The sequence below is a fragment of the Vulpes vulpes genome, chromosome 9 (genome assembly GCF_048418805.1).
Source record: "Vulpes vulpes isolate BD-2025 chromosome 9, VulVul3, whole genome shotgun sequence".
Classification (NCBI taxonomy): Eukaryota; Metazoa; Chordata; class Mammalia; order Carnivora; family Canidae; genus Vulpes; species Vulpes vulpes.
In genome coordinates this window covers 38,022,451-38,045,056 of record NC_132788.1, presented here as the reverse complement: position 1 = coordinate 38,045,056, position 22,606 = coordinate 38,022,451, and the positions used below count along the sequence as shown (strand labels likewise).

Genomic DNA, 22,606 nt, shown 5'->3' with positions numbered 1-22,606 from the left:
TGCCATAATGGAAAGTCTCCTGAAGTTAAAACTGAAAACTTGGATTTGAATCTCAGTTTAGCCATTTATCAGTCATATGATCATGGATGTTGTTACTTCAAAATCTCCCAAATCCAAGTCAATCTTTACCAGCCCAATTTAATTCAACGAATGGTTATTGAATGCCTTATTAAATGCAGAGTAGGATACTAGGCTCGAGGAACTGAAGAAGCTGCCAGCCAGGAATGACAATAAACACATAATTCTAAGATATCTATGGGAAGAGAAATGAGGAGGTATTTAATTCTACATGTAGGAAAGGTGTCATGTGGTATGTGAACTGAGCAACGAAGAAAGAATAACTGAATCGTCAAGTGGAGAACAGCAGAGCTGGCTTTCCAGGCAGAGGGACCATCAGAAGTAGGTCACAGGCTTGGGGAAAGCTCCTGGCATGGGTCCTGAAGGGAAGTATGGTCCCAAGTAATGCTGAGATTTCAGGTAGATGAGTGGACAGACGGTCATGTCAAAAAATGGCGGTGAGTAGAGGCATAAGCTGTGAGAAGGACTAGGCCCTGCCTTCACTGAGGTGCCTATGCTTTAAAATGCTTTCTGTCTCCTCTTCCCTCCCCCCACCCCTTTAAAAAAAAAAGATTTATTGATTTATTTATGATAGATAGAGAGAGAGAGAGAGAGAGAGAGAGAGGCAGAGACACAGGCAGAGGGAGAAGCAGGCTCCATGCCAGGAGCCTGATGCGGGACTGGATCCTGGGACTCTAGGATCGTGCCCTGGGCCAAAGGCAGGCGCCAAACCGCTGAGCCACCCAGGGATCCCCTACCTCCCTCCCCTTAAACAGCTTCGGCCTCTCCAAACAACCCAGATTCTCTCTCCTTTCCAGCCCCTGCCCCAGGTACACCCCCTGGCTCCTACAAATCCCTTGGTTGGCACACTACAGAACTTACTTCATGCCTGTCAGCTAGAGAGCAGATGATAGCCTTAGTTACAGTTTAGCTATCTTTAGTATCCAGAGCATTCAAATCCTGTCAGGTGTCTCTGACTGGTACATGTATGTTCTTCCAGGGGACTTGGTTCAGGCAGGATTTCCTTTTTGAAGACTTTCCAGACTTGTCTTCCACCCCTGTATTAGTTGGGATTCTCTAGAGAAACAGCGCAGAATATATACATAGAAATAGAGATACAGACAGAGAGAGAAAGAACGGCTCACATGATAATGGGGACTGGCAAGTCCAAAATCTGTAGAGCAGGCTGGCAGGCTGGAAACTAAGGCAGGGCTTCTGTGTTGCAGTCTTAAGATCAAATTCCTTCTTCCTTGGGAAACTTTAATCTTTGCTTTTAATAGCTCTGATTGGATGGGGCCCACCCACATTATGGAGAATAATCTGCTTTACTCAAACTCTACTGATTTTAAATGTTAATCATATCTAAGAAAGCCTTCCAGGCAACATCTAGACAGGTGTTGGTTTTTTTTTTTTTTAATATTTCTATTTATATATTCATGAGAGACACAGAAAGAGAGAGAGGAAGAGACAAAGGCAGAGGGAGAAGCAGGCTCCATGCAGAGAGCCCGACGCGGGACTCCATCCCAGGTCTCCAGGATCACACCCCAGGCTGCAGGCAGCGCTAAACCGCTGCGCCACCCAGGAGTCCCTAGACAGGTGTTTAACCAAAGATTTGAACGCCATAGCCTAGCCAAATCAACACATAAAATTAAGCATGTCGACCTTACACCCATGCCCACATACACACTAAAGAATCGACAAGTTCTTGTCTGGGCCTTTCCATATTTTAATCCATTCAGTCAGTAATCCTGGGAAGAGGGTATAATTCTCATCATTTTAGAGATGGCAACATTGCAATTCACACAGGTTAAGAGATTTGACCTAGGTCACGCAGTTCTGGAAATGGAAGCCAGGTCATGGCCTCCAAACTCTGGATACCTCCTGCTGTGGCACCAGAGTATCTGTTTTGTGAACATGATGATGGGTCCTCCAGCAGACGGGAGCAACAAGATGTATATACTGGGTATGCTGGGGCTTTCAAAGTGAAACACACCTTGACTTGAATCCTCACTCTGCTAAACACATGAGTTGAGGGCCTAGGGCCATTTATTTAATCTCTCCATGCCTTACGTTCCCCACTTATAAAATGAAGGTAATAATAAACTTTCCTGAGTGTGGTTTTATTTATTTTATTTTTTAATTTATTTTTTAAAGATTTTATTTATTTATTCATGAGAGACACAGAGGCAGAGACGTAGAAAGTGATAGAAGCAGGCTCGTCACAGGGAGCCTGATGTGGGACTTGATCTCTGGACCCAGGATCATGCCCTAGGCCGAAAGCAGACGCTCAACCGCTGAGCTACCCAGGCATCCCCTGAGTGTGGTTTTAATGATGAAATGTGCAACGTAGTGCTTGGCATGAAGTAACCATGCATAGACAATGATAATAGCAAGAATAACAACATTTAATCATTCACAACCAATTTATATGGAAAGAATGTAAATATTCTTTTAAATACCTGAAAGTTCTGTCTCTGCCAGGGTTTCATAAAAAACATTTCAAATTGTGGAAAGCTGGTGGAATAGGAGGACCCTAAGCTCACCTCATCCATGGATACAACTAGGTAATACTCATCAGTGTAAATAACCCAAAAACCAATCTGAAGGCTGGCAGAACAGAATCCACAACTAAAAGTACAGAAAAGGCCACATCAAAGAGGGTGGGAAGAGTAGAGACACAGTGGGGAGCAAAATAGACTAGTGGGACCATAGTGGATAGAGCAGCAGGCACAGAAAGGGAAGGAAACAAACCCTCACACTGGTGAGCCTGCATAGGGAAGATGAATCCCCATAGTATTTGGCTTTGCAAACCAGAGGAGCTGAACTTTGTGAGTTCTTAGAATCAATGAGATTTAAAACCTGGAATTTAAAAATCAGTGGGCTAGATTCTGGGCCATCTAGGAGAACAAGGGGAAACTGAGCCCCCATCCTTAAAGAGACAGCACAACAAACAGCCCCTAGAGATACAGTGTAGAAGCAGCAGTTTGAAAAATGCCTGGAGCATAGGGGAAGGCAGGTTATTTGATAATCTCAGAGTTGCTGAGGGATTTCTTCAGGAGCAAAGGAGCTGGCAGGTGCCATTTCCTTCCCCTCCCCCGCAGGGTAAACACTATAACTACCTGCTGAAGCCAACAAGGCCTTGCTTACACCCTGCCTCCAACCCCACCAGACTTCCTGGATTTGTCCCCTCCAGCCAGGCCGGGCCCCTAGTCTCCACGCTGCTGACACTCTATGCCCCTCCCCTGAACGTGTTGTGAATCTGTGGCCTCCAATATGCTGCTACCAGAGCCCATCCAAAGCAGGGCCACAAGCCTAGCAGTATGCAAGCAGTCCTGACAAGGCCAGCACGACTCCAGTGTGATTCCTGCCCGAGGGAGAGGAGAAGATAACCACACACACACATGAGTTAGATGGAGGCCCAGCAGGGCACTGGGGGTAGACAGCTGGTCCGTTTAAAGGCCCTACCCACAAATGAACGCTTCTCTTGGAACAACATAGAGAAAGTGCCCTGCAGTTTGGTGCTACTTCATCTCTGGGAAATGCTTGGTCTAACTCAACTCAAGCTCAGGGTGGCCCCATACTGGTCCACTAACACCACAGGGATGAAACTCTGTTCACAATAGGCAAAGGGAGCCACTGCAGATGACTGGACTAAAGGAAAAAGTGGCTCAGTTGCAATACCAGGGTGCATGCAACACACCTAGGAGACACCCCTGAAGTGCCCAATTCTGTAAATAAGGGACACTGCCTTGCAGGGCACTTCAGGACCTCTTCTTTTTAAGTTCACTACTTTCAAGAGCAGGATATGTGGCTGACTTTCCTAACACAGAGAAACAGTTACAAAGAGTTAGACAAACTGAGGAGACAGAGGAATGTGTCTCAAGGACAGGGCAAAACCACAGCAAGAGACCTAAGCACAACAGAGATAAGTAATATGCCTGATAGAGAATTTAAAGTAATGATCATAAAGATACTCACTGAACTTGAGAAAAGAATAGAGGACACCATGAGACCCTTAAGAAGGAAATAAAAAATAACCAAAGATGAAAAACACAAGAAATGAAATTAAAAATATGCTAGATGGACTAAAATAGCTAATTAGAGGAAGCAGAAGAATTAATCAGCAACCTGGAGGACAGAGTAATGGAAAGTAATCAAACTGAGGATGTGAGAGAGAAAAAAGTTATGCAAAATGAGAGTAGATGTAGGGAACTCAGTGGCACCATCAAGCATAATAACATTCCCATTATAGGGATCCCAGAAGGAGAAGTGAGAATAGAGGATTGATATTTGTTTATCAAGGTAGCTTTGCCTATTCAGGGTCTTTTGTGGTCCATACAAATTTTAGGATTGTTTGTTCCAGTTTTGTGACAAATGCTATTGGTAGTTTGATAAGGATTGCATTAAATCTGTAGATTGCTTTGGATAATATGGACATGTTTACAATCTGTGTTCTTTGAGTCCATGAGCATGGGATGTCTTTCCATTTGTCTGTGTTGTCTTGAATTTCTTTCACTGGTGTTTTGTATTTTTCAGAGTAAATGTCTTTCATGTCTTTGGTAAGTTTATTCATAGGTATTTTTTATTTGTTATTTTAGGTGCAATTGTAAGTAGGATTGTTTAATTTCTTTTTCTATGGCTTCTTTTTTAAAAAATATTTTATTTATTTATTCATGAAAGACACAGGTAGAGAGAGGCAGAGACACAGGCAGAGTGAGAAGCAGGCTCCATTCAGGGAGCCCGATGTGGGACTCGATCCCGTGTCTCCAGGATTATACCCTGGGCTGAAGGCGGCGCTAAACTGCTGAGCTACCTGGGCTGCCCTGGCTTCTTTATTAGTGTATAGAAATGCATGAATTTCTCTGTTCATTGAAGCATACCATCTAGGGAGGTATCCTGAAACTTCACTGAATTCATTTATCAGTTCCAATAGTTTCTTAGTAGAGTCTTTAGGGTTTTTTTTACTTACAGTATCATGTCATCTGCAAATAGTGCATGTTTTACTTCTTGTTTACCAATTTCAATGCCTTTTATTCACTTTTCTTTTCTGATTGGTGTGGTTAGGACTTCCAGTAATATGTTAAATAAAGGTAGTGAGAGTGGACATCCTTGTCTTGTTCCTGACCTTATGGGAAAAGCTGTTTTTCACCACTGAGTATGATGTTAGCTGTAGGTTTCTCACATATGGCCTTTATTAAGTTGAGGTATGTCCCTTATAAACCTACTTTGTTGAAGGTTTTTTTTTTTTTTATCATGAATAGATGCTGTACTTTGTCAAATACCTTTTTCTGAATCTATTGAAATGATTATATGTTTTTTTATCCTCCTCTTATGAATGTGATATATCATATTGATTGATTTGCAGATATTGAACCAGCTTTGCATCCCAGGAATAAATCCCACTTGATCATGTTAAATGATTTTTTTCATGTATTGTTGGATTCGGTTTGCTAATATTTTGTTGATTTATGCATCCATGTTCATCGGAGATACTGGCCTGTAGTTTTCTTTTTTTGTAGTGTCTTTTTCCGGTTTCAGTATCAGAGTAATACAGGCCTCATAAAATGAATTTGGAAGCTTTCTATCCTCTTCTTTTATTTGGAAGAATTTGAGAAGAATAGGTCTTAACTCTTCTTTAAATGTTTGGTAGAATTTAGCCATCCTGGAGGAATTTATAGGTCTTGAAACAGTTTTGTTTCTCCTATCCCAGAGTTCAGGCCTGAATATTGATTCTCTGTGTTCTTTCTCATTTATACATTTTATTTATTTTTTAAAAGATTTTATTTATTTATTCATGAGAGACACACAGACAGACAGAGAGAGAGAGAGAGAGAGAGACAGAGACACAGGCAGAGGGAGAAGCAGGCTCCATGCAAGGAGCCTGATGTGGGACTCGATCCCTGGTCTCCAGGATCACACCCTGGGCTGCAGGTGGCGCTAAACCGCTGGGCCACCAGGGCCACCCTCATTTATACATTTTAAATTATAATACACTTTTCATCACTAACTTTTATGAATTTCAATACCCAAGGTAGTTGAATATGATAAAGGCAATGCCAAAACAAAAAGCAATCCTGAATATGTGTCTGAGAAAAGAAAAATCTGTATTACATCTGTTCTCATGTCTAATTATATTCTCTGAGTTGAGACTGGGGCATCCTCCCTAGATGGTATGCTCAATCTGATTTTATTTCATCTGCATTTTTTCCTCCACAAACATTGAATTGACATTATAACATTCCACTGCATTACAAACACATTAGCCCTTTGGCAAATGGGCCTTGATGCTAGACCGCCCTGAGTGTCTTTGGGATTTTTTCAAGTAGATCCTTGTTTGGTCTGGGGACCTCTGATGTGGGAACCACATTGTCCATCTGCTGTCCTGTCTTTGGGCTATATAGCCTACCTCACCAGCTTCCCCCTTGCTGCCACCAACACAATCCTTTCTTCCTTCCTTCCTTCCTTCCTTTCTTTCTTTCTTTCTTTCTTTCTTTCTTTCTTTCTTTCTTTCCTTTCTTTCTTCTTTCCTTTTAGATTTTTTATTTATTTACTCATGGGAGAGAGAGAGAAAAAGAGAGAGAAAGAGGCAGAGACACAGGCAGAGGGAGAAGCAGGCTCCATGCAGGGAGCCTGATGTGGGAATCGATCCGAGGACTCCAGGACCATGCCCTGGGCCAAAGGCAGGCACTAAACCGCTGAGCCACCCAGGGATTCCCCAACACAATGCTTATATTCCATTTCACTGCCTTTATTTGTGAATAGAACTTGTTCTTGTCATGTAAACAAGGAAGAAGTAATAGAGTAAGAGGTCTATTAGTATATAGCAGGTAAGTGAAGGAGTTGACAATTTAAGACTAACCATAAAGTAAGCTCTTTAGATGAAGAAATCATCAAGGCAGCCAAGGCCACTTTCAACAGAAGATATTTAGTAGAAGGAATGACCAGAGTAAATGGCAACAAAGAGTGTGAGAATTTTCTGTAAAATAAATTGCAATTGTCCTCCACATCGTGAGGGTGCAGCTCTATTTAACTTTTATGTCGTGTAGAAAGAACACATACTTCCTGCGGATCTATGTAGAAGAAGGGAGTCTTAAAAAACAGACAACTTTGAAACATTTGTAGAGATTGATGCCCATGAAAAATGTCTGGGAAGTGACCAAATGGAAGTATGGTGGAAAGAAGATGAAGTTTGGAATTTCTTCCTTGGGGTTTGAGTTCCAGCCTATCCCCTTTACCTGTGTGATCTGAAAAGCAAACTGGAAATAAATATCTATTATTTATCAAATGAGTTCTATTTTATGAGGACATTTGCATATGTTCTTGCTTGATGTTCACAATGACTTTAGATAGTGTATACTGTTGTTATCCTTATTTTTTGAGGCTAAGACAATAATAAACATTAATGAGGGTGGTGGAGCACCCACAAATTCTACTATATCACTTGTAGGAATGTAAACTGATAGAACCATTTTGACAAAATGTTGGGCAGTCCCAAATAAAGGTAAACATGTGCAGACTCCATGACCCAGCAATATCACTCCTGGATGTTACCCAAAAAAGTATAAATTTTTTCTAGTAGAAGCATGCTCAAGAATGTTCATAGAAGCATGATAACCAACAGTAGAAACAACCTAATTGTCCGTCACCAGTAGAATGGGGCATGATATATTCAAACAGTGGAGTACTACCCAACAATGGCAAAGAATGAACTACCGTTACATGGAACATGGACTAATCTCACAGACACAATGTTAAGTAAAAGGAATTAGACACAAAAGAATACAACTGTATGATTCCATTTATATGAAGTTCAAAAACAAACAGAACTAATTTATGGTGATGGTGGTTAGAATAATCTTTATCCCTGGGGCAGCGGGCATTGCTAACTGGGAGCGCACATGAGGTGCTGGAGATGTTCTAATCTTTTGATCAACCTTGTGGTTACATTGATATTGCATTAGTTTTCTGTGACATGAAAACAAATTACCACAAATTTAGTGGGTTAAAATAATATATAGATATTTTCTCTCAGTTTCCATGGATCAAACATCTGGGTACAGCTTAGCTGGGTCCTTGGTTCTGAACTCCAGTCAAGATGTGGGCTGGGTGGATTCTGATCTAGAAGCTTGAGTGGAGAAGAACTTGCTCCCAAGCTCATTCAGGTTGCTGGCAGAACTTACTGCCTAGCAGATGTATAACTGACATATTGGCTGGAGACCACACTCCTCCCCCCTCACTGCCTAGGCCCTAGAGGCTGCTCACAATTCCTTGTCACATGGGCTTCAACGGGGCCATTCACTTCACCAAGCCAGCAATGAGTGTTCCCCGCCAGTCTGCTAGGATAGGGTCTTTATATAACATGATACCCTATCACTTTTGCCATTTTCTATTGGTTGAGTGAAAATTGCAGATTCTGTCTACAGTGGGACAGTGGCTTAAAGACACAAATATCAAGAGGCAGGCATCATAGAGGATCGTGTTAGGATTGGTCCAACACACACACACACACACACACACACGCTCATCCTACTATACATGTAAGATTTATGTATGTACTGCACAGTATGTAAGTTATACCTAATTTTTTTAAATATTGGAGACTAAGAGATATAAAGTAACTCATTCTATGTAACTTAGCTACTAAGTGGCAGCAGTGGAATTCAAATTCAGTTGTATTTTATACCAAACCTGTGCTCTCACTCTGAAGACTGAATGAAAAGATGTAGGGGCACCTGGCTGGCTCAGTTGGAAGAGCATGTGACTCTTTCAGGGTCATCAGTTTGAGCCCCACATTGGGTGCAGAGATTACTAAAAAAATAAATAAATAAACTTAGAGAGAGAAAGAAAAGATGTAGGTAAAGCCCGAAGTACTTTACCTGTACTGGCTCAGAGAATGGCGGCTAACATAATGGTGGTGAGACATCTTAGTCTTATTACTTACTTATAAACATTACCAGTTTAACTCTGAAAAATGTTCAGGGAGCATTTTGTATATCTTAGGCAATGCAGTAAGTCCAAGGTGCCAGAAGCATAGAGTCTAATTGACTTTGATCAGTATATACCTTTACCACTGTTTTCTTAAACCTCTATGAATATGATTTTATTATTATAGTTCCTTTTCCTGGCACATCTACTTATTTATATTCCCTTGCCATGCAGGTCTAGAGATGTACTATGAATATTTCTTAGTTAATATTCTGAACTGTGAAGGAAACGTGTAAGATTTACTATAACTGTCTCCTTAACTTGTTCCTCATTATTCAAAGGCTACTTATAAGTGAACAGTGAATCATCTTGTTCTCTCCCATTTGTTCTCCTTTACTTTTGAAGTCAGTGAGGGGTGGTGGTGGTCAGGGGTGGGGTGGGGGAACAATTAACTTGGATTTTAAAATGGAAGAGTTTGGTCAGAGCTGAAATTCAAAATAGGTCACATGATTCATCTCAAATTATAGTTGTGGGCTATGGTGGTTATTAGGAGTTTGCTTAGAATTTTGGAGTTGAAAAGAATTATTGTTTTAATGGGACTTATAAAAATCAGCCAAAAAGAACTGGCAGCCTGCCTAGACTGTCAGAACCCTAAATTTCGGAACTGGTTTTCTTAAAAAATTTCTTTCTTTCTTCAAGTTTGTAATATACCTTAAGGAATATAATAACATCTAATCGTGTATTATTATTTTATGGAAGACCTAGTACTCACTATATATCTAGCGTTGTGGGAGATCCCAAAGTAAATAAAGTAAAAGAAAAAAATTTCTTCCCTTAAGGAGGTCATAATGTCTTTGATCAGTAGTAAAACAAATTTGTGTCTGAAGTCTTAGGTGCCATGATAAAAGAAGCAATTAGTTGGTTAACCGTCTGACTCTTGGTTTCGGCTAAGGTCATTATCTCAGGGATCTAGTTCCAAGTCAGGCTCTGTGCTCAGCATGGAGTCTGCTTGAGATTCTCTCTCTCTGTCCTTCTGGCCCCTCCCACTAGTACTCTCTCTCTCAAATAAATAAATAAATAAATCTTTAAAAAATAAGTAATTAATGCTAGCTAAAGCTACATACTGTATGATTCCAACTATATAACATTTTGGGAAAGGTGAAACTTTGGGATGGTAGAGAGAGATCAGCGGTTGCCAGGGTTAGAGGGGAGGGAGAGATGAACAGTGGAGCACAGGAGATTTTTAGAGATATGACACTATTCTGTGCGATAACTGTGCTGGTGGATATCTGACATCTTGCCTTTGTCAAAACCCATAGACTTATTTAATAGGAAGAGTGAACCTTGCTGTAAATTATGACTTTAGTTAATAATAATGTATCAGTATAGGCTCATCAATTGTGACAAATGTACCACACAGATGCCATATGTTAACAGGGAGGGAAACCGTTGGGCATGAGAATAAGGAGGTATGTGAACTTTCTAGTTAATTCTTCTGTAAACCAAATCCTGCTCTAAACAAACAGTCTATTAATTTAAAAAAATATATGTATATATATTTACTGCTTCAAGGAGTTCATAATCTCTTTGGTTAGCCCTAAAATAGAAATGTATCTGAGGTCTTAAAATAGAAATGTATCTCATGGAATACAAAGTAATAAACCCTCCCTAGGGAGGTCAGGGAAGGCATCAATGAAGTAAACTTGAGAAAGACTGGCCTTTACCAGGCAGGCCTGGGGTTGCCTGTGTGTGTAGTTTTAGTGGCCATTCATATTACATACTCTCTGTAGGTGTAGCAATTCTAAAGTCTTCACAGATTATCTTGCCTAATTCCCCACCATAATGCGGCACATATTACTATTTCCATGTTACAGATGAAGAAACTAAGGTTCAAAAGAACTTATCCAAGGCCACCCAGCTAGGGAGAGGTGAACAGGGGATACTCTGGCAGCTCAGCCTGCCTCCAGAGCCAGTGCCCCATCACCAGCATAGAGATCACATCCTGTAGAGGGTTAGGGGCACCCGGGGTTAGAGAGATAAAGCAAAATTTAATAGATGAGGGTATCAATCATGGCAATTTGATAAAGAAGACAGGACTTCAGGAGTTGGTTGGTTGAGGCAAAGAGAAAGACTATGTAGAAAACCACTTTTGAAAAGTCCCCTCCTCAGTCTAGCCTTTGATGTACACTTTTGAAACCTGGAGTCACTGTCCAAAGTAATGGCTTCCTGTGGATTCTGATAAAAAAAAAAAACTGAGGATGTGTGTTGTTTTTTTTTTTAAGATTTCATTTATTTATTCATGAGAGACACAGAGAGAGGCAGAGACATAGGCAGAGGGAGATGCAGGCTTCCTGTGGGGACCCCGATCTGGGACTCAATCCCAGGACCCCAGGATCATGCCCTGAGCCGAAAGCAGACACTCAACCACTGAGTCACCCAGGTGCCCCTGAGGACGTGATTTTATTGCTCATTCTCTTCTCTTCCTATGGCTGCTTTGCCAATCATATTCCCTCCAGATCCATCAGATTCCTCCAGCATCCTTTTGGGTGAGCATACAGGGTGTGCACTGCAAAGTGCATGCTGGACCTGGTTCCTGGGCAAAGAACAAGGAAAATGCTTTTGTCTTTCTGCTTAGATTAATTGGACATTCTTTACCCTCCCCCAAATAGATACTTAGGTGCCCAAATAATTTGATGAATACCAAGCAGTACTCTTTCATCCTAGGAAGCTTATATTAGAGAGATGTCTGCTCTGATAAAGTGGAATAAAAGACCGCACATCCTTCTTATCCATTCTGATCAATAATGACAGCCGCCGTTTATTGAGCATTTTACCATGTGCCAGACAATAAGCTAGGACTTGACATACATTATCACATAATCTTCACCACACTATGTCACAGAGAAGAAGAAAGTCACAGAGAGGTTGAACAATTTTCCCAGAGCCACAGGGCTGGAGTGGAAGGGGCTTATGTTCTTTCAGGCTTTACCTTCCTCCTCAGGGGTAACTGTGGCCCAGCCAAGTTGCCTCTTCTCCCCTTCCCACCTTCACAACCAATTAAGAAACAAGACACTGGAGACTGACAGATGAGGATAAAAATGTCCGTGATACTCCTGACGAAGACAATGAGACACTGTGACTTTGGATCTGTGTGGAAATTTCTAGCTAATATTCTTTGCATGCCCCTCTCGCTCCCCCAGCCAGATATAGGCCATCAGGTACCCCCATCCAGGTGACAATCTGGCTCTGAGGCAGAGACATCGACCACTCAGATTGCTTCCTGGAGTAGTATGGGTTGAGAGGTTCGAGAAGAGTGAAAGGTTTTTATAAATTACTAATAAATTAGATGGACCAATGGATTTCACCCACCAGTCAGGTAACTCCTTCCACAGTAGAGGGTGGGGCCCTAGGCCAGAGGGTTACATTTTGGAAGCTCCTCAAAGGAAAAAAGAAAAGTCTAAAACAAGGAGATAGGAGTTTCCTTTCTGTATGAGTCAGGTTGGCTGCCATGACAAAAGATCACCCTGGGTGGCTTAAACAGCAGGATTTATTTTTTACATTTCTGGAGGCTGGGAGGTCTAAGACCAAGTCGTCAGATTTGGTGTCTGGTGAGGATCCAGTTCCTGGCTTACAGCTAGCTACCTTCTTGCTGTGTCCTCCCAAGGGAGAGGAAGAAGGAGGAGAGAACCAGAGTTCTCTTCTTATTAGGGCACTAATCCCATCAGGGGGCCTCACCCTCATGACTTCATCTAAACCTCCTTACCTTCCAAGGTCCTATCTCCTAAAACTATTTGATTGGGGTTCAGGGCTTCAATATATGAGACTCTTGGGCAGGGGATAAACATTCAGTCCAGAGCACTTTCCTCCTTTGTCTGTTCTCCTGAAAAAACCCTCAAGAGTGGGGACTTTCGGCAGAGGGAGCACCATAATGCTTCCTCAGAAACCCTGGGGGGAAGTCCCATTACAGCCTTCTTTATGGCATTTAAAAGTAGGAGCGTGAAATTAAAACCTGGCGGCATCATTTCCCAGCTGGGTGACCTTAAGCAATTCATTCACCTTCTCTGAACCTTTGTTTTAAAGTTTTTTAAAAAACTTATTTATTCATAGAGACACAACTAGAGAGAGGGGCAAAGACACAGGCAGAGGGAGAAGCAGGCACCATGCAGGGAGCCCAATGTGGGACTCGACCCTAGGTCTCCAGGATCACGCCCTGGGCTGCAGGCGGCGCTAACCGCTGCGCCACCGGGGCTGCCCACCTTCTCTGAACCTTGTTTCCCCATCTAGAAAACAAGAATAATAATAGTACCTGGGGGGTGGGAGGGTTGCTGATTTGAGGCTTTAAAGAGATAATGGGGATCCCTGGGTGGCGCAGCAGTTTAGCGCCTGCCTTTGGCCCAGGGCGCGATCCTGGAGACCCGGGATCGAATCCCACGTTGGGCTCCCGGTGCATGGAGCCTGCTTCTCCCTCTGCCTGTGTCTCTGCCTCTCTCTCTCTCTCTCTCTCTGTGACTATCATAAATAAAAAATTAAAAAAAATAAAGAGATAATGAATGTAAATGACTCTGCATATTAAGTGCCCAATATATAGTAACCCAAATAGACATTATAATTTTGGATACATAATTTTTTTTTAAGATTTTATTTATTTATTCATGAGAGACACATTGAGAGAGAGAGAGGCAGAGGGAGAAGCAGGCTCCATGCAGGGAGCCTGACGTGGGACTCGATCCGGGGACTCCAGGATCAGGCCCTGGGCTGAAGGCGGTGCTAAACCGCTGAGGCGCCCAGGCTGCCCCTGGAGACATAATTATAAGAAAAAAATGTGCACCTCACACTTGGTGAGAAATGGTAGTTTCTGTCCCTGGACAGCATTCTGCAGAAAGCGCTGGTTGTGTTACGATGAATCTTTGGTTGGTGAAAGCTGTGGATTGGCTACTGTTAGAATTTCAGCTGCTAGTCAGAGTCTGGTAGCAGCAGATCTTGGAGAGGAAAAAAAGTTCAAAGAAACCTCCGGAGGTTCTCTTTTGTGAGGAGGGTGGAATGCAGATGTCAGCTTTGTTTGCAGGGCAGTGAGTGATGGCTGGTCCTGTGGGCAGAGAGAAAGGTCACTATGGGAGACTTCGGCCTTTTTACTCAGAAGCCACACCAAGATTTCCCTGGCAGTGACGGAAGCTGAATGAAACTCAGAGATTGCTGGTCCAGATTTCTCATTTAACTGATTAGGAAAATCAGATGCAGAGAAGTTTGGTGATTTATTCACTTAATGCTTATAGGTAGTGATGGGCTGAGTGTCAAGCGCTGAATCCCTCCATGTCTTATCAATGAGGTTTCTCTTGAACCATCCTGCCTTGCTCCAACAAGTTAGTATCTTTCATCTCAGGAGCTCAAGATTCTTACTAAAACACTAAAAAATGTATTTCTTTTTAAGGACAGGAACCAGTATTAAGCACTTGCATGTGGTAAGACACCAGGATTTTTATACTGGCTAAAGTTTGGTATTTTCCAACCAATCTGAAGAGGATATTGAAAGTCAGGCAAAAGACTTGCCTAGGAACACAGGTATCAGTGACTATTTGAAATAGACTCTTTAGAGCAGTTTTAGGTTTACAGAAAAAAAAGGAGAGTTCTCATATACTCCCCATCCCAAATTTCTCTTTATTGACATCTTACATCAGTGTGGTACATTTGTTACAGCTGATGAGCCAATATTGATATATTATGATGAACAAGCATACATCAGTTACTTTGTGTGGATTTTGACAAATGTATGATGACATGTGTCCACCATTTGATATTATACAGAATAGTTTTTGGCTATTTAAAAAAGCATACATAAAATTAATTTTGACTCTTCATTGGGTAATATAGTCCTTTTATGTTCTTTAGTTTAAAAATAGTTGTATGGTTTTTTGATTATAGAAGTAATCCACGTTTAGAGTAGTGTTGTGCATAATAACCATTCAAATGAATCACCCAAAACTGGCATTTTGAAAAAGAATATGTTTGTAAGTTTCATCAGTGGCATGTAAACAATTACAGAGTATTTGGGGCCACATCCTAGCACAGAAGGATTTGCTTTCCTCTGTGGTTTTCATGCGAATTACTGATCACCCTTGGGCCACATCGAAAAGGTGGTAGCGCCTTGAGGGGGTTCACTGAACGGTACACTAAGACTCCCCAGTTCCTGGGGAGGAGGGTGGGTTTAAAAATCCTCCCCTAGTATTTCCTTTGCTCAGAAATGCGCACAGCTTGGGTTCCTTCTTCTAAAGTGACCTCCAGGCCTGGGCGAGGTGGGGGAGAGTGAGTGGACTGGTGGGGGGGGGGGAGTTGCCTGGGCGACGCGGCGGCTCCTCCCATCCTGGGCTAGTGAGACTGGGGTGGGGGTGGGGGAGGGGGAGAGCCCGGCTAAGGGGGTTCGGGCCGGGGGTAGTGGTGTGGGGTGGTCGCTGGGGGTGCAGCTGAGGGCAAGAAGAGAGGGAGTTGGGGGAAGTGTAGCAGGGCCAGGGGCGTGGCTGGGGGGACATCCTGATGGGAGTTGGGGGACGCCGTAGGGGGTTGGAAGTGGCTGGGAGGGTGATGGGGCAGCAGGGCTGTTGGCACCGACGGCCTCGGCGGGGTCGCGGGGCTGGGGGCGTGGCAGGGCCGGAGGCGTGGAGGGAGCGCCCGGTCGGGGGCGTGGCCTGAGCGGACAGCGATCCGGGCCGGGGGCGTGGCCCGGGGAAGGAGAGCGCTCCGGAGCGGGGAGAGAGGGAGAACCGGGCTGGGGGCGTGGCTTGGGCGTGGCCCGAGCGGCTGGGGGCGTCGCCGAGCGGCTGGGGGCGTGGCCCGAGCGGCTGGGGGCGTGGCCGGGGAGCCGGGCGGCCGCGGCGCAGGCGGGATTGAGCCGCGCGCTTTCTCCAGCGGCCGCCCCGCCCGCCGCCAGCCCGGAGGCAGCGCGCCGGGGCAGAGGCTCCTGCGAGGGAGCCCGGCGTGCTCCGAGCTCCGCGAGACCGGGAGCGGCCCCGTCTCGTAGGGACGTCTTGGATCCACTGGCTCCGGAGGCTCCGCCGAGTGGGGGCCGCGCGAGGTGAGGCTGCCGCTGGGCGCGCGGCTGTGCGGGGCACGCGCGGGGCTGGGGGCCGGCGGCCGGGGCTGTTCGCGGGGCCCCCGGAGGGGAATTAGCCCCGATCGACGGCCTGTAGCCCGAGGACGCCCTGCGCGTGCTCCTGGCCGCTTCTCGGGGCCGCCAGGCTGCCCACCTGTTGGTGCCCTGCGGTGCGGGCTTGGCGGCCCCCGCCCCCTCCCCGCCCGTCCCCGTCCCCGTCCCCGTCCCCGTCCCGGGCTCGGCCAGCGCCGTCCCCCGGGGGCGCGTGCGGGCGGTGCTCCTGGGGCAGGCCGCCTGCAGCACGGCCCGTGCGGGGATCACCCTGAAACTTCACCCCGCGCTCCCGCCCCGCCGGGCCTGGCCTTCGAGGTCGCGCGGGGCGCCCGGGGCGGCCTCGGTTCCCGTCCGTCCCGGCTCGGCTCCCCCGGGAGGCGCGCCCGGTGCCGCCGCAGCTGCGGCCCTACAGGGCTTGCGGTCGGAGAACTCCGTTTTGAAAGCAAGTTTCTCCGCGGGTCCCCGCCGGGTCTCTTCGCGAGGCAGCCGGGAGGACCCGGTGTCGGTCGCCTCTGACTTGGCGCGCACGGCTGGAGGCGGTTTGGTTCCAGCTGTGGCTGACGTGTGCGGGAATTTGCATACTAATTTGCATACCGGGAAGGTAGCAGCCGGCCCCGCTGCCCACGTCCGGGCAACTCAGGTGACCTGTGCCGCCGGCCACCCGTCTGTGCAAAGTCGCCGCGCCTGAGCAAATTTCCCCTCCCTGCAAGTGCGAGAAAAGCAAGGCAAACCGAGCAAGCACGACTCTCTGGGTCAACTGCTTCCCAGCTTTGGATGATGATGCTAATAACAGGACAACAATTAGAATTTAGTTAGCACTTACTACCAAGGCTATCCAAGACCCACCCCCACCCCTCCCCCCCACCAAGGTTTTCTCTGCACCTCATCGCATTTTCTGTGTTACGCGGTGTTTTCTTCCCCATAACCCCCCTCAGATCTCCAGTTCTTCCCTTTCCCTTGACAACGGCCACAGAAGTCTCACTCCGTTTTATTTTTCCACCTTTCATAACAAATGCACCTTTTCTCTTCACGTCCCCCAACTTGCAGACCTCCTCACTCCATTGTTCTGTGGCTGCTTGCTAATGAGTCTCTCTTATGCTGCCAAACCTCCTTCTCTGCCCCCACATCCTTTAGTTTTATGTGACTGTTTCTTATCCCATTTTGTCGTTTTCATCTACCTCCTTTGGCCTCCAGATTTGCCATCTTCCTTTCACCCAGTTTGATTATCTACTTTTTTGTGCTCCAGGAGTGCGGGCATCTTCCTTCTCTCCCCTGTTTCTCCCACGTGGTGCTTTCTTGCCTTTTACCTACTTCTCCTTGACAGGTGCTTCCCCAGCACAGCCTGCTGCTGCCTTCACAGCACACCTTGTTCCTTTGGTTGTGACTTTTCCCTGCCACAACCATCCCTAGGTTCCTTTTCTTCTTTTTCTATCAGTCCTCAGTTACCTTGCAGACATCTTTCAGTTTCAGACTGTCTGGAAGGGTCAAGAGGTGGAGGCAGGGAGCCGCTGCATTTCCCCCGGACTGCCCTGGGTTTCACGACCTTCTCATCTGCTCTAGGATCATATACATAGTTCTTGAATTATGTTGCTGTGGATATCAGTATGAAAGTATTTAATCAAACACTTAGTCTGGGCCAGGCACTGTTCTGAGAGATTTACATGCAATAATACCTCATTAATCCTACTCACATACCTGAAATGTAGATACTCCTACTCTTCCCATTTTACGGATGGGACAAGAGAGGCTGAGAGAAGTAACAGGCCCATTTTCTCATGGCTCTGTAGTGGTGGAACCCTTATGACTGCTGAGCTTCTGTGCTGTAGGAACTTCTGGACTCAGATGTAGGCTGGGATTTGGCTTTGGAAATGAGGTCATTAATTGCCCATTTTATTTAGTCTGCAGTTTATACCGGTTGAGGGCTTAATAGCTATACCTGTAGAACAGGGTACGGGGAAAGCCTAATGCCTAATGTCCTTCAGGAAGACTGGGGACACTGCCCCGGCCGACTGTCAATTCAAGCTCACTTCCAACCTGCTTCCTGAAGGGAATACACTGGTCCCCTTAGCTGTGGGAAAGCTAGAAGAAAGACCGTTGCCAACAGTCTCCCGTGCATTGAGAGTTGAGATTCACTTTAGCTAGCTGGCCAAACCTCTCTGGTCCCCCCCCCGACAGCCCTGGGATTTTAGGAGTCTTGTTTATTTCTGTTTCATTATATAATCCTAAAGCCTTGTTCAAATATTTCCTTGTTGGTCTTCACCTTCTGAAAGTTTGAGTCAAATATTCCCCCCTTTGCAGATACTGAAACAAAGTGTAGGTAAAGTTTTATATTTTGATAACTGGAAGGGATCTTACACTCCATAGGTGAGCAAACTGTGACCCAAAGAAGTAAAATGATACATCCAAGGGAAAACAGCAGTCTCCAAAGGACAGGAGAACTGGCCTTAGATCCCAGATCTGTTGATCTCTGGTCCAGCCAGGGCTCTCCATGCCTCGCCCTGCAGCTTGGTGGGTTGACCTCTCTGCTTGCTGCTGAAAACAATGAACCTTCTTTCCTCTTCCTTTCCTGAGCTAAGAGGCTTTGGAAGGATTCATTTAAAACCGAAATCGTCCGTGGTTTTCTTGGTGGTTTATTTATTTATTTTTATGTCTAAAAGGTAAACAGTTAAAAATGTTTGCTTTTGAGATACATAATGGCATAAATGGGATCATAAAATCTCGGAAGTATAAATTCAGAGGTTTTAGGAAGAAGTAATTTTGTTATTTCCAAAACATTAGGAAGGAACACCAAACGTACATTGCTTTCTAGAGGCAAATCATATAATACATGGCAATTTGAAGATCAGTAGCTGTAATGTTTAATTGTATTTTCCATTTGCAGAAGAAATGCATTAGGTACAAAGTGGTCACATGATTTCCTTCATCTTTGCATCTGAAATGAAACAGAAGTGAAGGGGGGAGAGTGTGTCAGGTTAGTTTTTGTTTCTGTGTTGGCTCTGCCATGCTCTCCACCTTTTCTTGTTGTGGGACTTCTACCCATGCCTTCCTAGTTCCCAGCTCCTGCCTGTCTATTTAATCCCTTCCCCCAGGAACCCTCAGGGAACCTGGAGGGTATTATTTATCCATGATGCTCAACTCATTTTGTATCAGTCTTTCTTGACTGAATTAAACCCTGATGCCTTGAGGTATATGTTGTCTGTAATTAATTTCTCTTGGATGCTTCTAGAAAGAGAAGGGTGGTTAGGTTCTTAGGTTCCATCCTTGGTAGAATTGAGGGAACAGTCACTCAAATAGTTACCTGTGTTCTGTGCTGTTGGGGAAGGGAGGCAGCCTGCAGGAAAGTGGGAAACTGGGACTGTTGCTTATCGTGTAGGGCAGGTGCACGGGGAGGGCAAGAGTTTATATGAGGATCATTGTAACGGAAGAGCAAATTAGGTTTTCCTGGTCTCCTTTCACAGTTGAAAAAATGGAGGTGAGGGACATTGCTGTGGCCAAATCCCCAGAGTAAGTGACAAGAATGATATTGGAGTGCAGGGCTGCCTGGCGCAGGAGATCTGGATGTATGCTTCCATGTGTCTCTCTCCTCTGTGGCTTGTAACTCCCTCACACAGTGCTTTTTCACAGAGGCTTTTCTGAACTAGATGGTTCCTCCCTGCTGAGCTGCCAATGCAGCACAAGGGGAGGGGCCAGGGCTGATGGAAGTTCCAGGTCCCATCCCTGCCTGTCTCACTGGGGGTGCACATGGCATGTTCTCACTGCCTGAGAGGGCACCAGGGAGCTGTGGCAATGCCGGGAATGGAAAGAAAATGTTAGGTGTTTCTAATTGATGGCACTGATTTGTGGATACAGGTAAAGCCCCATCCTGTGGTCCTAATGTGCAAATGTCCTGGTCGTAGACCTGTTACCTCATCTTACCCAGGACCTTAAAGGACCTGATTTCTTGGTCGGATATAACCTCTGCCCATTTCCCTGCAGTAGGACCACTCTGTGTCATTGTGGAAGAACTGAGAACTCAAACATTATAATTTCAGGGACCATGTGCTGGACTCAGAATATCTTTAAGCACTCTTGCCTGCCAGATCTGGACTGGCACCCTCCCCTGCCTCCCATCCTCACTCCCTGGATTCAGCCAGATTGGGGGAGCTCAGAGAGGATTCTGTTTGGCTAATTTGGAAGAAAGGGGCAGCTAGTCTGCCCCCCAGCCTCCATTAATATCACGACAAAGTTTGTTCTGTCGCAAGCTGACCTTGGAGAGAAATAGAACACAGGTCTGAAATGACCAGACTGGAAAGTGTTGGTGGAGGGAGGCAGCCTGCAGAAAAGTGGGAAACTGGGACGATTGCTTATCGTGTAGAGCAGGTGCAAGGGGAGGGCAAGCCCATGATTTTATTGTCTTACAACAGAGGGGCAGGAAGCCAGGAATGAGATGTGTTCCTGGTACTGGAGCTTTGATCACAGTCTTTCATAGAATTATCATTCTATGTAATATAAACAGTGAGGAGTCTTGTACTTGAGTGTTAAAGTTACAATTCAGTCACATTAAACACATTTCTGAGGTCAGGCCTTAGTACTTAACCACCATGTGTGATACAGAGAGAGATGAATGAGTCCCGAGTCCTAAAACAACTTACACATGTACTTTGAAACACATTCAGTTGATACATGGGGGCCATCTATGGCTACGAGAAAACCAGCTTTACTTCAGAAATTTGCTTCATTTCCACCCTTACTGATAGGATGGCATGCTCACATGTGCACAACTTTTGTGTCCCTTTTATGTGCCAGGTCTTGTGTTGGATGCTGAAGATGGAAAGTCGTCAGAAACAGCCACTGTCCTCAAGGAGGCTCACATTCCTGTCCAGTGGGAGAGGTAGATGTGTGAAAGGAAAGTCTTGAAACTTGTAACTTGTAGTGATCAGTTTATGGGGAGGAAGCACACAAGAGGTCCAGGAAGGCTTCCTGGAGGAGGAATTACCTGTAGCCTGGGCTGAAGGGGATGAGCAGGTTGGGGAAGTAGCTGATGGAGGGAGGCGTAAGACAGATTCAGGCAGATTGAATAAGCAGAGGTGGGTAGACAGACTTCCACTCGGTGACCCTAGGGACTCTGAAACACTTTTACATGGCTATAGCTCCTCGCTCATCATTTATGACTGTTAACGGTGTGTCTACAGCAGTAGTAGTGCCTCAGTATCACTTGGGGATTTGTTAGAAGAGCAAATTCTAGGGCTTTCCTCAGACCTGTTGAGGGTTTCAGAAGACCAAAGTTTGAGAACCATTGTTCTAGAACATGTGCTTTCCAGAGGTCCTAAACAGTTCATCTTCATGGCTATATGATAATCTTTTCAGAAAGTGGAAACTCTGTTCCTCCCTGGTTGTATTGGGTAGGATTTTCCTGGAGTCCACAGTCATCCTCATTTCCTGCATTTCTTTGCCTAGTGTATGTACATACTCACAGTTCCTTCTACCCACCCTATTTCTTTCATTGCACATAAGTGATTTGTATAATTTCTATAACACCTCTGCCTGACATGATTTCTTAGTGTTGACAGTAGTCAAACTGAGTTCAGATCGTGACTTTGCTGTGTGATCTTGGGAAAGCGTTAACCTATCTGTGCCTCAATTGCTTCATGTGAAAAATGTATGTAGTAAAAGCACCCAGCCCTTAGGTAAGCATTTCAAACTTTGCTGCATATTGGAATTACCCAGGGGTTTTTAAAAAAGCTAATGCCTACTGCCACCCCAAATATTGTCATTGATTTTGGGTGTGACCAAGGCATTGGAATTTTTAGCAGCTTCCCATGAGCAATGAAATCTGGGATTCACTGTGATCGGCTGTTGTGAGGATGAAATGAGTCTGTTCTTGCTCAGCAGAGGGCCTGGTGGAGGCTCTGATGGTTTTATGGCAACAGGAGGAGAAAGTGAGCCATTTCAATTGTTTGATTAATATTTGTTGCTTGTCAAATGCTTGTTGGTTTGGAGGTCTCCTGGTGGTCCCCTCTTTTGTTCTGAGAGGTGAGAGGTGACATAGCCCAAGGCAGTGGATCTCCATGTATAATTCTCTAAGCTCTCTCTTTGCAAGGATACAAGGATCATGCTGTAAACAGAGCATGTCCCCTCCCACAGCCTTCCCAGCATTGGGCACCATTTCCTACATCTATATGGAAAAACTTGGGTTTTTGGAGTATAACCAGATTCTAAAGTCATGAGGTAGCTATGCTTTACAATATGATGGGAACTACATAATAGTTGGGTACCACTACTGCCTACATTTTTCAGGTAAGGCAACTGAAATGTAGAGAGGTTAATGCTTTCCCAAGGTCACTCAGTTAGTAAGCAGCAGAGTTGGGACCTGAATTCAGTTTATTTTGTACCTGCTCTAATCTTTTTTTTTTTTAAATATTTTATTTATTTATTCATGAGAGACACAGAGAGAGAGGCAGAGACACAGGCAGAGGGAGAAGCATGCTCCCTGTGGGGGGCCTGATG

The 22,606-nt window shown here is 45.0% G+C and overlaps 1 protein-coding gene across 5 annotated transcripts in view; it reads left to right on the top strand.

Annotated features, from left to right (window-relative positions):
* Window positions 1-22,606, top strand: part of SPATA13 (spermatogenesis associated 13) — a 347,397-nt gene that overhangs the window by 188,422 nt on the left and 136,369 nt on the right. Inside the window, exon 1 of one of the 5 annotated variants that reach the window (XM_072719830.1) lies at window positions 15,820-16,048. The exons of 3 other annotated variants lie outside the window; for them this stretch is intronic. The gene's annotated coding sequence lies outside the window, so the exon portion shown is untranslated. Of the gene's footprint in view, window positions 1-15,819; window positions 16,049-22,606 lie in introns of those variants that run through there. One more of the 5 variants, XM_072719827.1, reaches the window with a different exon arrangement.